The sequence below is a fragment of the Lichenostomus cassidix genome, chromosome 7 (assembly GCF_008360975.1).
Source record: "Lichenostomus cassidix isolate B80296 chromosome 7, HeHo_3.0, whole genome shotgun sequence".
NCBI lineage: Eukaryota > Metazoa > Chordata > Aves > Passeriformes > Meliphagidae > Lichenostomus > Lichenostomus cassidix.
Window position 1 is genome coordinate 15,891,113 of NC_139488.1, and position 15,642 is coordinate 15,906,754.

General features: G+C 39.9%; 1 long non-coding RNA gene across 3 annotated transcripts in view; it reads left to right on the forward strand.

The window, feature by feature from the left end:
- LOC146434614 (uncharacterized) overlaps positions 1-15,642 on the forward strand; it is a 265,691-nt gene that overhangs the window by 215,537 nt on the left and 34,512 nt on the right. Inside the window, exon 4 of one of the 3 annotated variants that reach the window (XR_014853458.1) lies at positions 13,264-13,422. The exons of the other annotated variants lie outside the window; for them this stretch is intronic. This is a non-coding gene — a long non-coding RNA (uncharacterized LOC146434614). Of the gene's footprint in view, positions 1-13,263; positions 13,423-15,642 lie in introns of those variants that run through there. 3 annotated transcript variants of the gene reach the window in all.

The following is a 15,642-nucleotide window of genomic DNA, read 5'->3' on the forward strand; positions in this document are numbered from 1 at the left end:
CTCCAATTACAGCAGGAGCACCAGCATGCCAGCATTGCCAGTGCTGCAGGAACGGGGTGAGGCATCGCTCTGAGAGCAGTGGGTGAAGAGTGGGGCATTAAGAGCTCTGGTCCCAGGTCTGTCAGTGATTTACTGGTACAAGACTACCACTGGGGCCAGTTGCAGAGGGCTGGAGCTGAAACGACATGCCAAGCATGAGCAGGGAAAACATCCATTTACAAATGATGGCTGCCAGTGGTAGGGAAATAGAAGGTTCTCAAATGGTGGTTAAAAGATGGAAATAATGTTTCACAGCCAAGGGAACAAGAACAACAGTGCTTTTTTTACATTTTCATGGTACAAACTGCTCTAAGTACAACTTTGGGAAAGGATATTTTTGAACAGTTAAGCTGCAACCAAACTTCACAAAAATCAGATTTATTTCAGGCCCAGTCAGTGACTTTCTGGCTCGAGGAAGCATGGCCTTATGGTGACATGGAACACTTCATGTCATACCCCTTCCTCTGTGCTGGTTTTCTCAGGTTCCTGAGCTGCACTTCTTTCTCTTCACCTTTGAGCCCATGCCCCCTGCAATGTGCATGCGCCCCACCACAGAGTGGTTCATAACGGGACAAGGTCATGTTTCTGCAGAGGTTGCAGGGTCACCAGAATTCACATTTCTTTCTAGCCACATGTCATTTCTCTCCTGGCATGGAAAAAGTAATTAGCTTTCCCCATACACCCCCATACTGAGAACAGAGTTCATTTCCTTTGAGAGGAAGGGTGCCGCTTCCTTTCTTTACTGGGTGAACATCAGCAAATGAAAATCATTACTGGGTTCACTCAATATATTTGTCAGGAGACATTTTAGCTGATTTTTTTAAGTGAAGGGAAATTCCTTTCACAGGACATTGCCTCACAAACACTCAATCTGATGTTCAGAGAGAAAATGAAGCTGAAAATGATGGCTTTTACCCAGTTGAGGTAGAAACATTTTTAACATGATTCCATAAATGAGGGGAAATTTCTCTTAGAGTTCCATTTATTTTTGCACAAATGTCTGTATGTGGGCATATACACACCGTTGCTAAAGCATTTTTCACTGATCTCAACCAAAACCATTATGCAGACTTCTTTCCCTTTCTCTGGGACCTTCTTTTCCTACTGAACCAGTCATGTTCCATTGCCATATCAACCTCCTACAGATTGAGTGAATGTGGAAGCAAAAATCCTGATTCTTCCTAATTCTGTCCATTATCCCATATCTTACCTGAAGTGTTCAGCTCTAACCAAATGGCAGTGGGATGTTCCTACAGCCAAGCCTCAAATACAGGCTGGCCATTTTTCACTTCAGTCTAACTTAGGTTTTCTTATGGTGTGACAGTTTGACTACATCCACTCCATAGTATTACAGATTTTCAGCAGGCACAGTTTCTCTGACTCTGACGTTTCCTTCTTCTTTAGTGGAACAATGTAAGAATCTAAATCCACACATGTGCAGATGAGTATCAGTAGTCATTAGTGGTATGTCCTTAGTATAAATTTCAGAAAGATCAGAAATTCAAGTATTTCTTATTTTCTTTAACTGGTTGCCTTCTTTATTTCCTGTGAGGTCATCTTTACATCACAGAGGAGAATTGATCATGTTTACTGTTCATGCTATTAACTAGGGCTTTTAAATGCTCTAGCCAGAGCCTTTTCTGCTTGCTCCTTCTTATACTGATGGCATAACATGATTCTCCCTGATTCACAGCGGCTGAGTAGCAGAGTCTTTGATGAAGAACATGTATACCTGCACTAATTTTATCACTTCTCTGTGTGAAATCATTTTAACTACAACCACAGGTAAAGCTGAGAAAGCACTCACTTGCCTGAAGCTGGTCATGGGTTAGTGCCTCTACAGACAAGAAGAGGGTGATCACTTCATCAGTGGTGAAATGATGCCACGTATTTGTCTGAACTATTGAAGCACTACATGGCAAATAAAAATCTCATACAATACTGAGAATTATTAACTTCAATAATCTCAGATCTATTATTTCAGATCCAGATATGACCAGCTTTCCAAGAGCAAAAAGTAATTAAGTTCCTGCGTCTTACCATGAATTAGAATTGTGTACAAAAATACTCCCTTCTGCAATGCTTAAATTTGATACTTTGCTTAGAAACATATTGAAAAAATACATTCAGTCATTAGCTTTGCCGAGGAATTAGGGATGAGAAAGGAAAACAGGTTTCCTTATTTTTTGTCTCTGCCAAAAAGTCTCACAGTGTAATTCAAAAAAAGCAAAGTGACTGCTCAAAATGAACGCAGAGAACCTGCTGCTCAGCTCTGTGCAGGATTACTTGGTTCTTCTCTCCTATTTGGAGCAAGGGGAACAGAGCAAGAGGCCTTTGCTGCATCCTAGATTGTGAGGACAGCTTCACTGCCAAACCCAGCAGAGTTAAAGCCAAATTTAGGCATGTTTCCTGATACTATTGTCACTGATTTCTTCTTCTTTCTTCAAGAAAGGAAGACTTGTAGAATGAAATGCTGCTAGGCATTAGCAAGTAGAGTAGAACCTACTTTCTAGATCCTCTACTTTTAATAGAGATACTTAATTTTACCTTACACAACTACTCTTTTAAAAATTGTGACAGCTGTGATTTGCCTTATAAGTCTTTCAAAAGACAGAGTGCTAAGCTAGCTGAAGAAAATGCTTCACAAATCTGACATGTTCAAACTATCCATATCAAAAGATTACTTTTTTTATCTTCAATTTATTCTGCAAGAAGACTCTGGGGGGTTTATTTCAAAAAATGAAAAATGGGCCAGGAGAAACAGTGGTGTACAGCTCCTATTTATCTGGTTTACAGCTATCAGTTTGATTGCTAGAGTAGCACTAGAGAAATTAGATGCTTTCTTAAATGTGCTATAACAAACATTATATTAATACAAAGGGAAAAAAAGTTAAAAGCAGAAAGATACGCTTGAGATGCCAGATATTTTATTTTATGGACAGTATGAGATTTGACTCCTTGGATGTCTTGAGTTTAGCTGCAGAGGATACTGCTCCTGTACCAAGGAAAGCAGAGTGGGGTTTAGGTCCCTGCAGCTCCCAGCTAGATGTATTTCAGAGTGCAGCCATGCAGGCTGTGTGTGTGGAGCCAGAGGAGTGGGCGCTGCTGGCTCTGCCGCCCAGAGCTGCTGCCCTGGCAGGGGCAGGGAGCAGCCACTGCTCAGACAGGAGGGACTCTCTCTTCTCCCAAACTTCCTCAGGCTAAATCAAATACACTTTCTAATGGACTGTTACCTGAATTATCTCATAAAAAGTTCAACCAGAAGCACAATTAAAAAGTCTTCCCTAATAGGAAATCAGGTATTTTTAACAGCCCATTTCTTTGATCACAACATTTAATTTAACCACTGCTGTCTGCTTCACATGGACTGTGATCATTGAAGCTGTTCTATTTTCTGAACAAATTGGGAAGTGCACGTAGGTACCTCTGCTTCTGTTACAGACACGTTGGAACAGCTTGGGGAGAATTCAAATCTGTCTGATGATCAAATTACAAACCAGCAATAACAGGATAAAGAAACACGTTTGATGCGTTATTGCAGTTAAGTGAGAGCAAGGGCAGTCATTAGAAGTCATGTGTATCCTGTCCTGCTACAGCTTTTAGAAAAATCAGAGATCACTAAAAGTTTGTAAGACAACTAATTTATTTTTTATGGGGTTTTTTCCCAACACTGGTTGTGTTTAAGGGATTGCCATCAGAAACAATCAGTGGAGATTTTAAAAAACCCCAAAAGCAGCAAGTAAAACAGGTCTTATATGATATTTGAAAATTTCTCCTTTGTGATAGAAACTCTAGACTGCACACATGGTGCTTTCAGGACACCAACTGAGAATAAAGCTGCTTTCAGAGGCAGTAAGTGATTTCATTCTATTAATGTCCAGGTGATTTGTGGTGCCCATTACAGCATCACTAATGTGATGGCAAACATTTCCTGGGCATGCCATGTTTTCAATGTTCTGCAAAACATAGTCAGCTCAAGTGCTTGTACAGTGCCTGATTGGAAAAGACAGCCCCTGGGGTTCATTCTTTTCATCAGTCAAATACTAATTCTGAAACAAAAGGCGATCTTTTCATTTTCAAAGATGCTGAAATAAACCCAGTGTAAGGGAGCAGGACACAGTAGAAGCCCCTTCAAAGCAGGTGTATAAGTCAATAGAAACAGTCACAGAAATTTTCTGTATGCTATTCCTTTCATATAATGCTTGTCATGTTTGTTCCATGTTCTTCCTAGTTGAAAATACAAGTCAATATTTAAACTATGTCCATGTATGTGTGTCACCATTTAATTATGTGAGAAAAGGCAAGGACAAAATGAGGCTTATACTTTGAGTGGGAACTGGAGATACTTCTGGTAAAATATAAACAAATGTGCCCATGGTAGACGGAGCCTTCAAGGTTGTCACTTAACTACCGCCCTTCTCCAGGGAAAAAAGTCAAAGTTTATCTGTCTAAAGCAGAATAAAACATGGGGCTAACCAATCAAAGTGCATCCATTCCTCATTGTTTTGCTCAATGGAGAGAACAAGGAAGTTATGCCCCATGGGACTGAAAAGAGGCAGCTGCCTGAATCACAGCCTTCCCCACTGCTTCCAGCACCAGTGAGTGCTGGGACACCTTGTGGGACAGCACCTCATTGTTGTCTGTCGCCAGGAGAAGCCTGGGTAGGGGCAGCACTCAGACTTCACACATTGTAGTGCTAACACCAAGGGAAGTGGCATGGCCTGCAGGAGATGATAAGGGGGTGTGTTGTGACTTGAGAAGTCACAATTCAGAGGCATTGGTGTCACAGCCCGAGGGAGCTGTTCAGCTGGGAAAGCCTGGTTGAGCAGAGAAGCAGATGGGACAGACAGGTGCCTTGTTCTGCCTGTAGTGCCCAGAGCTGATTCAAAAGGCTCTGTTTCCGAGGAGGAGTGTATAGTGAAAGCTCCATGTAGGTCAGTGTGTGATGTTTCCTGGGGTTTCTCTCCGGGGCATTGCAACAGAAGCGTAGGTGGCAAGTGCAGGTGAGAAACAGGCTGTGCTACGGGGAAAATGCACCTGGGATGAGTGCAACTGCAGGGCACAGAGCAGTCCTGATAATCAGCTGTCTCTCTCCTACTGCCTTACACTACACTTGCTTCCTACTAACAAACAAACTAAGATTTGGTATTTTTAGTGGTATAGCAGAAGAAACTATTGGGGGTTGGAATAATTACATAAAAGAGTATGATTTTAGAATGAAAATACCACTTTATCAACTCCATCAAGATTTGGATTCTTTGTAAACCAACAGAAACTTTAAAAGAATGATAGGGTAAAATCAATATTGATTATTAGGAGTAAAAGTGCTATAATTGAGGCCATAAAACCTTTTAAGATCCAACTAAAATTTTCCAGTAAAGCTACCATAAATTATTCCTAAAGAAGTAGAATATTTGCGTGGAATTCAATGTCATTATATCAGAGCCTATTTAATGAAAAAAAAAAGACTATTACTGATTCTGCCATGAAGGCTATTATGAAAGGAGGATTAGTGTAGTTATTTTGGCAAGTTAGCTTTTCCTACTAATATTTCATTGCATTCTACAAAAGTCCGCTTTTAAAATCTCTACATGCTTTTAAGATCTCACTTTTCATTATTGCTTGTTTTTCTGCTTCTCAGACCTTTCAAATCTGACATATTAGCTCCCTTATTATAGCTCAGCAAGAGCAAGCCCTTTTAATTTATGGAGGGCCTTAATTTTTATAATCTGATATCAGTACAGACTGTAAATCTTTTTAATGATAAAATAAATGGAAGTCTAACATGGCATTTTTGTCATCCCTTTTTTAATAGTTTCTATCTAATTTTTCAGATTTGTGATAAGTAGAATTATGCAAAGGAATAAAATCAAATAGTGTTGTGAATGTACATTTACAGTGTTTGGGAGACGAGTCACTCATGCATTATTCCAGTTTTACCCCAAAATAACTTGAAGATCATGATAGCATTGCTGATTTTTTGTTGTTCAGTGGAAATACATCCCAAAACTTTTAACTGCTGTCAAGTGAGGAAGCAGCCATAACTACATCAGCTTGTATCTATCACTTGCATATAGCTAGAAGTTTTTGATTGCTTACACAAACACAGACATTTTGATTATGCTTTAAAATCAGATACTGCAAAATCAGATCTTCCAGACATGGAGAGAAAGTTATCCATAAATTGAAGCTGAGGAGAGTACAATGTTCTGATAGTTCAGGTATGCTTCTTCCTGCAAATTGACCACTCACCTGTAAGGGGTACCTGTAGGTTTACCTATGAAAATGAAGGTTTTACTTTTAACCTAGAAAGACCTGTGCTGCCTGAAATCCAAATGTCTGAAAAACTGCTTCTCCTCCCCTTGTGCTGTAAGATCAGAGAAAGCTCCTCTATACTAAGAGGCACCAGGCTGAGCCAGCCATGACTTCTGAACCTGCACTTCTGTGAAATAGCTTGGTTCTGATGGGCTGCATAGGACAGGGAAAAGCTGTATTCCTCAGGGGGAGCTGTTGATGCTGTTAGAGGAACTCTTAGTTTAGTGGTCAGGATTTATCCTTGTTTGGTGAGATGTGCTTAGAAAACTGTTTGATGCAGGCTTTCCCTTGTTACATCATGTGATTAATATTTACATTCACTTGGGTGAATTCCACTGTGCAAGGGCAATTATCACAGTGGTGGTTTTATGTTGCATTAAACTTCAGATGTATAGGAGTTCTCTGAAGAAGCATATTAGTATGAGGTGTGTGTACCCAGCCTGAATGTGAGGAATTTCCTTTAGGCTCCAACAGAGTGCTGAGCTACTTTATGTTGGTATTAGCACTCCACATCTCATGGGTGCCTCTGCTTGTGTAGAAGGCTGAACTAGCCGTGCCATAAGGTGCCATATGGTGGTTTGGGCTCACCACAGTGATATTGTACATGAGCTACCTCCCAGCACACCCACAACAGCCTCCCTGTGTATGTGCTGTCTGCCTAGAGAGCAGCACCCCTCTTGTTGTAGGAGGCTGCACCCTCAGGGATGAGCAGCAGCTCCCAAGATGTGTGAAGCGGTCTGGGGATGGAGGTGTTCACCACTGGACAGGGACAGGCTCCTGTAAAGTCATCTGTTGGACTTAATTGTGACACTTGGGAGAGAAAAGTTTTGTCTGAATGCAGGGCCTTGCTGCAGATGGATCTGTACATGGGAGTTTCTCACCACAGCATGCCAAGAGCATGGAATTTTTCACATTGAGTTCTTGTGGTTTCACACCACAAGGTTTGAGCCTAACATGGTTTGGGAAAAGAGTCAGGATGGGAAACTGGTGGGTGGGTTTCATTCAATTAATTGGTGGTAAGACAGCCTTCTGCTCTGCAGCTCCCGCCATCTGGAACAGCCTTTCTTTATCTCTCTACCTCATTGACTCTCAATCTGATTTCAAATCTCAGCTGAAAACATCTCTCTTCTGTGCATTATACCCTGTAATTTCTCTTTCCTGTTATTATTTCTTTTTTATCTCTAACGTGTTTTCAGATGGAACATAAGAGTTACCACACAACATTAAGTGAAGCAGCAACATTACTTTAATCTGCATTGGGCCAGGCAGCAGCAGTGAGCATTTTTCCCACTAGAATATAAATAGATATTAAATACCCAGATGTGTGTCAATTGTGTCACTTAATATGTACATTTCAATTGTTGTTTTAATGAATGATTTTGTGGGTGGTTTTATTACTTTTACTTGCAGTGTCGTCTCTTTCTTCAAAAAAATTGCCTTAAAAATTAGAAATCATTCTGACTGTTAAACTCTCCAAACACTGCTGGATTTTTGTGCCCCTTGTTTATACCAGCATATCTCTACTACAATGAAAAATATTACTCTAAGTCATGCACATATGCCAAAATAGCATTGACCTGATAAATTTTGGTTGCTGGGACTGTAAAAGTTGTAGGCTTCAGCACTCTGTGTAAAGGTATCCTTACAAAGAGGGTTGAGTGACGTAGGTGTTGATGATGGCACTTACATGCTGCAGAACTTTTCAACCAGAGCACATGGAAATGGGGTGTGGGTCAGGAAAGGAGGTGAAAACAAGTATTCACATTGTGTCTCATAATAAATCAACTGCCTCACATTAAATCAGGGTATCTGTGGAAAGGGAATGGGCAATAAAACTGCAATCAACTTTATCATTCCAGTATTAAAAAAGCAAGGACCCACATTAAAGAACAGTCTGTTACTGTCCAGATAGGCCAAATTTTGAATGGTAGTTATCTGGGTGCCTAACAGGCATCTTTCTGATGAGGATTTGATGTTATGAGTCTGTGAAGGAGTCACAGCAGCAAGGTAATAGGGATAAGTGACATTTTATAAGAGTGATTGTCATCACTTAGAAAAAAAAGACACTTGAACTTTTGAGTGCCTGAGCCTTCCTTCTGGTCTGAAATAGAAACTGTAAATGTCAAAGGTCAATAGCTCATACCATCCCCAGATGGCTTCTTTCTTGGGAGACTAATGGTCTCTCAAAAGACTACCAGTACAGAGACTACAGTATGGAGGTGGCTCCATGGGTTTCCTTTTCCCTTGGTCATGTCTCTCTCTTCCCTGTGTGACAAGATACAATGGTTTTCTGTGACTCATAAGTTGGCAGGGAGTGTTCACCATTGCCCTTCAGATCTGCCACACAACTGAGCCATTCACTTTGAGCTAAGGTGTTCCACCTTAGAAGCAAGGACAGGATTTAATGGCCTCTGTAACAACATCAGTCATAATAAGATTTAGTTTTAAAGAAAGTGCATGTGCAAACCCCACCTGGCTGCTTTGTCTTCCAGAGATAATGGTAATTTCTAGGAAGACCTTCTTTGAAAGTGTCAAGGTATATGAGCTTATTACTAAATGGGTTGTGAACAGATGTTAGGACATTTTGTTATTTCTGTATAAAGTAGTCTTTGTGTGAGACCTATGAATGTGCTTCCTAATCTGGGATTGTCCCAAGCAGTTCAGGACATGTGGTAGAGTAATGTGGAGTGAACTGAAATCACTGATCATAAACCATCTTGAAAAGAAAAATATGTGTGTTTACTGCCAGAGATCACTGAGAGTAAAAACCTGTTTTAAATCAAGAACTGGAGCCATTTCAATTCCTTAAACTAGCTTTGGTTTAGCCTGGAAGTTAGTCCTGCTGCTAAATCTAAAGCATCAGATTTAGCCCTCTGTAAAAGCAAAGAAGCATAATAATTGAAGTATAATCTTCTTTAAGTACTTTTTAAACATGGACTTTGACACTGTAGGATTATACGTTTTATGTCATATACTTATTTGCTGAATAAGTTCTTGTAACAAGCTAATAGCAGCTGAGGGCCCCATCCTACCAGATTTTACACATTTGCCACTCTATTTGAGTTGAATCAAATTGGAATTGAGGGCTCTACCTTGCTAAAGTTCATAGTCCATTTGCTGCAATTTTCTCCTCTACTGTTCTCTTGAACCTTTTATCTGCAGAAAGTAAGAAAAGGACCTCAACAGAGAGATGGTCGCCTTTAAAGTACAGTCATCTTGGATGATAGTTCTTTTAAAGATTTTCTCCCTGAACTCTTTAATAATTTCTAAGCATATAATTTAGATCTCCATATAGAAGCCAGTGGATTTCTGAGAATATTACACACAAATCTGTTAATTACCTTCCTGATCATGCCTAAGCAAGGAAACACTGCAAGTTGTATTTTAGGGAGCATTATTTTAGTAGTGTTTTGTCATGGTTGGTCATTTCTTATACTTAGAAGTGCTTCAGTCAATAACTGTGGGGATATGTCTGCTGTGAAGAGACATCTGTTTGCTCAATAGATCTTTTTATTTAATTTTTAATAGAGCTTTTCTAATTTGGCTTGACCACTTGTTGTTAATGTATTTATAATGATTACAGTAGCTATAATTCATATCTAATGATTTTTTCTAAATCTATAAATATTATTTATTAAAAGATAAAAATTCAATACTTCTTGTAGTAGCCATTACACAAAACTCAGCTACTGCAAAATGAAATAAATATATTTCACACCTGTACTGCAACAGATGAAGAAGATAAACCTAAAGAAGCAGTTCTGATACCAACTAATTGATATTATCTAACTACTCAAATAATGGAGGGTAGAATTTGGCCCTTACTATATTCTATTGTAACATGGTTAAATTTCTGCACTGCATATTAAAAAGAAAAAAAAAGTTAGGTTCTAGCAGTTTGTTAAAAAAAACCTATAAAAGTGAAGCTGATTTTATTGGTTTTAGAAAGCAATTTAAAATACAAAGAGCCAGATTCTGATGTCTGCTTGCCTGCTGTAGTTCAGAGGCTAGACAAATGGTCTATAAGAACGTATGGGATGAATTCTGCTGCCAATTACACATTTGTGCACTTGGAGTAATTCTAAGGAAGTTAGTGCAATTTAAAACTGCAAATAAATATAGGCTCAAAATCAATTTCTTCACTTACCGGCCAAAATTGAGTTCAGGGTTCAACATACGCAGCACTTTTTCCATCTAAAGAATTCATAGCACTTTACAAAGGTGAATTAATATTACTCCCACTTAAAAAGCTGAAAGAATAAGACAGACAAAGGTGTTGGATGGAATCCATGGCTGATTGGGCTAGAGATTGAAGATGGTGTATTTTCAGCTTTTCCTCACTCACGTACTTGAGTTCTAAAGAAACACTGGAAAGATTAGGAAGAAATACCTATAATATGGGGATATGATCCTTTCTTTTTTCGTATGATATTTTAAAATCAATTTTATGTGAAAGGAGGATAAGTGTGTGCCTATTCACCCAAGTAATGTTGTGTTTTTATAGATAATGCACCCCAGTAGTTATCCCCAGGTGCTGAGCTTACAGATTCCAGCCGGTCAGTGATGCCATCCCAGTTTGGTAGTATTTACTAGGCAGTATGCAGGTAAATTGAATTTTGCCCTGAGTGAACGTGTACTCCTGGGCCCTATTCTATCAGCAGAACCAGCTAGGAAGCAGGTACCTTCATGGAAGCTGTTTGCTGGGGACTGGTGGAGTCCAGCGGGGTATGTTGTGTCTTTCTGCGTGAGTCCCACAATTTCTCCCCAGGATGTGGTCAGTCTCCTATAAAACCTGTCAGAAAAGGACAACCTCACAGTGATTTCACCCTGTAGAGTACATTTTCTTACATCAGACCATTCTTAGGTGAAGATTTCTCCACCCTCTGTGACATTTTAGTTTGTGGACCTGACTGAGACATTCCTCTCATTATTTTTGAATTCCCAAACTGCTGTCAGTGACTGAGGCAAACACTGGTCCCTCTAAAGCACCAGCCTACACAGTTGTGCTGGTACTCCATCACGAGGTCAAACACTACTTAGGTATGAGCAGTTCTTGTAGCTTAATAGTACAGTTTCATATATAGTTGGTTTTCAATACCAACCCATGTCAACATGTAGTGTGTTTTATTTTCAACAACTTCACTTATTTTTATTCTGTATTAGTTAAGCTTTTCCAGCAGGGTGCTAATTTGATTATTCCTATATTAAAGTGGACATACACAGAGATTATTTTAATTTATATTAAATGAATCTGTAATGCTAACTGCACAGTTTCTGGCTATTGGTAGTTATGCTGTGGAGCAACAACATAGCAAACTCCCTAATAACTCACACAATGTAGATGTAATAGAAAATATCTTTTTTTTCAATCAGGCTTGTATCCCTGTCTCAGAAAACCCCAGCTGCCCTGACTTGAAGTCACCTATTATCCACACAGATATGCAGATATCTTTTGTCTGCATTAGATAGTTGACTGTCCAAGGGAAATAGAATTTCCCTTCTATTTTATTTTAATGCACACCAACATCTGCATTAGCCTAAGAGCTACATGACTTACATGTGGAAAAATAAAAACACATTCTTGGTATTTCTGAAATTGTACCAAAATTAATAATTAATAATATTAACAACAACAACAACCTTAAAATAGTGAGCCATCATTGCACTTGACCAGTTGGTTCAGCCATTCTTGCTTAATGTGTGCTGTCAAGGTAGGAGTAACAGCAGAGTCTGTGACAGTGCAAATTCACAGCTCTGCAAAAAGAGCTGAAAGAAAAACATTCCTTGGATGTTGTCACTTTTTCAGCCATGCTCACATCCTTTTGCATTTTCTCCCTGGGATCATTTTTGCATTTGATTTGCCCTGACCTGAGGACAGCCGTGTCTGCCAACTCTCAGAGTAACTTTGTGATTAGCTGACACTGGAAGTCAGGGAAAAGATTGGCATTATACAACAAAGTGTTACTAAAGCCAAATACAGCTATTAGATTCCTGCCAATATTAATCCACTAATTGAAACATTCCTGAAAAATTTCTAAGTCATTACAAGAGATAGATCTGACTGTCTGAAATCTAAACAGCCTATGGAACAGTAACAGAGGGAAAGATTTTGGTTTGTTTCCTCAGCTGAAATGGGGAAGCAGAATGTGGAAATAATTGGTCAAAAAGTGGTGAGAAAGAGAAATAATTTCAGAGCTAAAACCACACAACAGATTTAATTTTGACATCTAATAAGGGTGGTAATTTGAAGTATGCAACTTGAAAAAAGAAAATTAAATAGCCTGGTTGCAAAACCACAGAAGTGAGGGGCAAGATAAAATTCTGTGATGCTTTTCGTTATCTTGATTTTTGCCTTTAAATTTGACGTAGACCAACACAACAATGGAAAATGGAGTTTTTGTTGTTTTGCTGAGGAAGTTATCTGATGTTATCTTTAAGAATCCTAAGAAAATCAAAGTTGATTTCATTTAGCTATTGTTTGTTTCAAGGTTTATGAAATAATATAATGAATCTCTAGACAATAACTAATTATTACTGATTACTAAGAAATAAGTCAACAAAGATATTTTCCTGTTTACATTCTTATCAGACTGTATCAAGACCATCTGCATTTTCAAGTCCTTTATCCCAAGGGATAAATAATTTGTGTTATTCATTGAGTATACACATGCAAACATGTCATTTGGATTTGATGCACATTTACAAAACAAGAGCTAGAGAACTTAAACCGGAAAACGAGCATAAATATACAGAAAGGAAAGCTTAAACATGCAATCCCAGCAGAGAGAAAAGTAAATATTTCAGTGAAATGATTCTGCAAGACTTTTGTTCTGATTGTGCAGCATCAGTGTTTGTACTCGGGAGCTGCTCGAGGTGTATCACTTCCATTTGCTGCCGATCTCTGTGCAGGTGTCCACCCCAAGGGTGTGTGTGCTTGTGCACCCACGTGTCTGTGTGCATTCATGTGAGACAAGTGCTTTGCTCAGTTCTGGCCCATGCTGAAGAATTCAGGTCTGGATTTGGGAAGGGAATTAACGACTACATAAATTGGACTTTGACAATTTTAAAATGTGCTTATGTCTGAAGACTCAAAGCTGTCAAATGTCAATGTGCCTGTTTTATGTGCCCCCCATTGCCATTGGCAAGCAGACTGCTCTCACTTCCACTGCTTTCTGTCTCCACTCCTTCAGAATCTGCTCTTTGCCAGATCTTTTGGCACAACTGGAAGGATTTTGTCCTTCTCAGCAGGCTAGGATTCTCAAACTCCAATCTCAATTCTTCTCTGCTGCAAATGTTTTCACATCCCACCCCTTTGCCTTCTCTCTCACATATTGCTGGAGTGATGGTGGTAGTGATGAGAGTATTTTCTAGTGTAGCTCTGAGGTTTGGGATTTTTTTCTTCCTTCCTTTTTCCTGATTTTCCTGGCTTCAGAAATGGATGGCTCAGGAAAAGGCGAGGCATGTTGGAGGACAGATGTGTGGAAAGACAGGTTTCCTAACAAAGCCAGTCAGAGCTACCGGAGGACAAGCCTTGCCCCACCTTGCACCAAGCAGGAGCTGCACCTTCCCTGAACACACAGGAATCTCCCTGCTTCCCCTTAACCTTTGGAAATGACATCCTCATCCTGCAAGTCAGCAGAGTGCCCAGTCTTTGCTCTCCAAAAGGCACTGCAAAATAGTTTTCAAATACTACGCTGCTCCCCTTGCAAAAGTCAGAAGTGTAAGAGGCCACTGAAAGTTACTAAGTTTTCATGTAATTTATTGTTGCTCTGTGTATGGCTTTACCGTGATCTTTTGTTTTATGGCTACATTTTAAATTTTTCAAAGTCTCCTAGCATAATAGGATCTGCAATCTTTTGGCACTACCCAGTACAAAATAGTAGTTAATAAACCGCTCTGACTGGACTGGAGACTGTCTGTACACATGGCTTTATATGACAGTCCCCCGTGCCTGTGGGGATGCAATCATGGCTCTCTAGGAGCCAGCAGAAACGACTTGTTTGTATCTGCTGATCTTTGATTTGATGGCAGTGTTTGTTTAATGAAATCACAGTGTCTGTGAAGCTTAGCTATGAAATGGCTGTGTCTTTTCACCTTCATAGTGCCCTCAATACAAGAATTATTCTTCAGTTGTGCCTTTTGTGAGCTACATTATGTTAAAAACACAGCTAATTCAAAGTGGAGTGAAATACCCTTTTTAGCTGGTGGATCAATATGGCTCAGTTGAGTAAAAATCCTTGGAGGGCTAGTGGGAGATTATGTGTCCTGAAGAAGTAACAGGCTTCCTTGTGGCAGTGAGAGCTAGTGTGCTGATCACTGCAAAGGCTTGATTAATGGAGTGATTAAAGTAGCAGAGAGTTAGTGCTCTGGCAGCTGGGGCATAGGAAATGGGCATGGAAACTACTGGGAGAGGGGAAATACACAGCTCCAGAATCACAGGGCTGACTTGCCCTAGCAAACACTTTGATGTTGGAGGTGGGGAAGGATGAAACACATCAGGCAAAAAGAAAAAAATACCTCCCACCCCCTTCCCCCTTTCCCCTTCCCCCCATTCCCAGCCTTATGCTTACAAGGGAAAGCCCCTGACTTTGGCTCACTTAGCAAAAGGCAATAAAGCTTCCTATTATGAGGCTTTCTCTGATGTATCATAACTGGTCTCAGGCTCCAGAAACCTGATCCCTCAGAACAAAACTTACAGTAGATGTTAATAGAGTCTCTAGCCCAGCAATGCTATGAACGAGGCCCTGCATGGGCCCAGGAAAACTTAAAATTCAGTCAAATCCTTTATTCTGCATCTTTCCTGGCCTGTTTCTTTTTCCTAGGCTACTCCCCTTTTAAACAGAGGTGAGCCAAACTCAGACTACTTGTGCTCAACGAATTGATTCCCCCGAAACTACAGGCAGAGAGCCAACTTCTGGTTTTGGGTCCTTTGCAATGGCAACAAATCTATGTGTGGTTGTTAGAGTTTGTCCTGTTAAAGATAAGGATCATCTGCAGAGCTGGAACCTGCATCCGGCGTCAAAATTCCCAAGACTCAAAGGGTTTAGATCAGATGTCTGGGAATTCAGCCCTCCTTGTTCACTTTAGACATCTGATCTAAAAAAACTTCAAGCTTGTAACTCTTTTCAGATTATCCTCAGCTGTGAGAGGCCTGGGGATCCACATTCTTGGCTTACTCCTATGACTGCTCCGTGCCTCACATCACCACAGTTGATTAGAAATACTTTCTTTATTAACTTTCAGCTCCTGTCTCATGCGTGAAGGTTAATAGCCGAGAATATCCTTAGA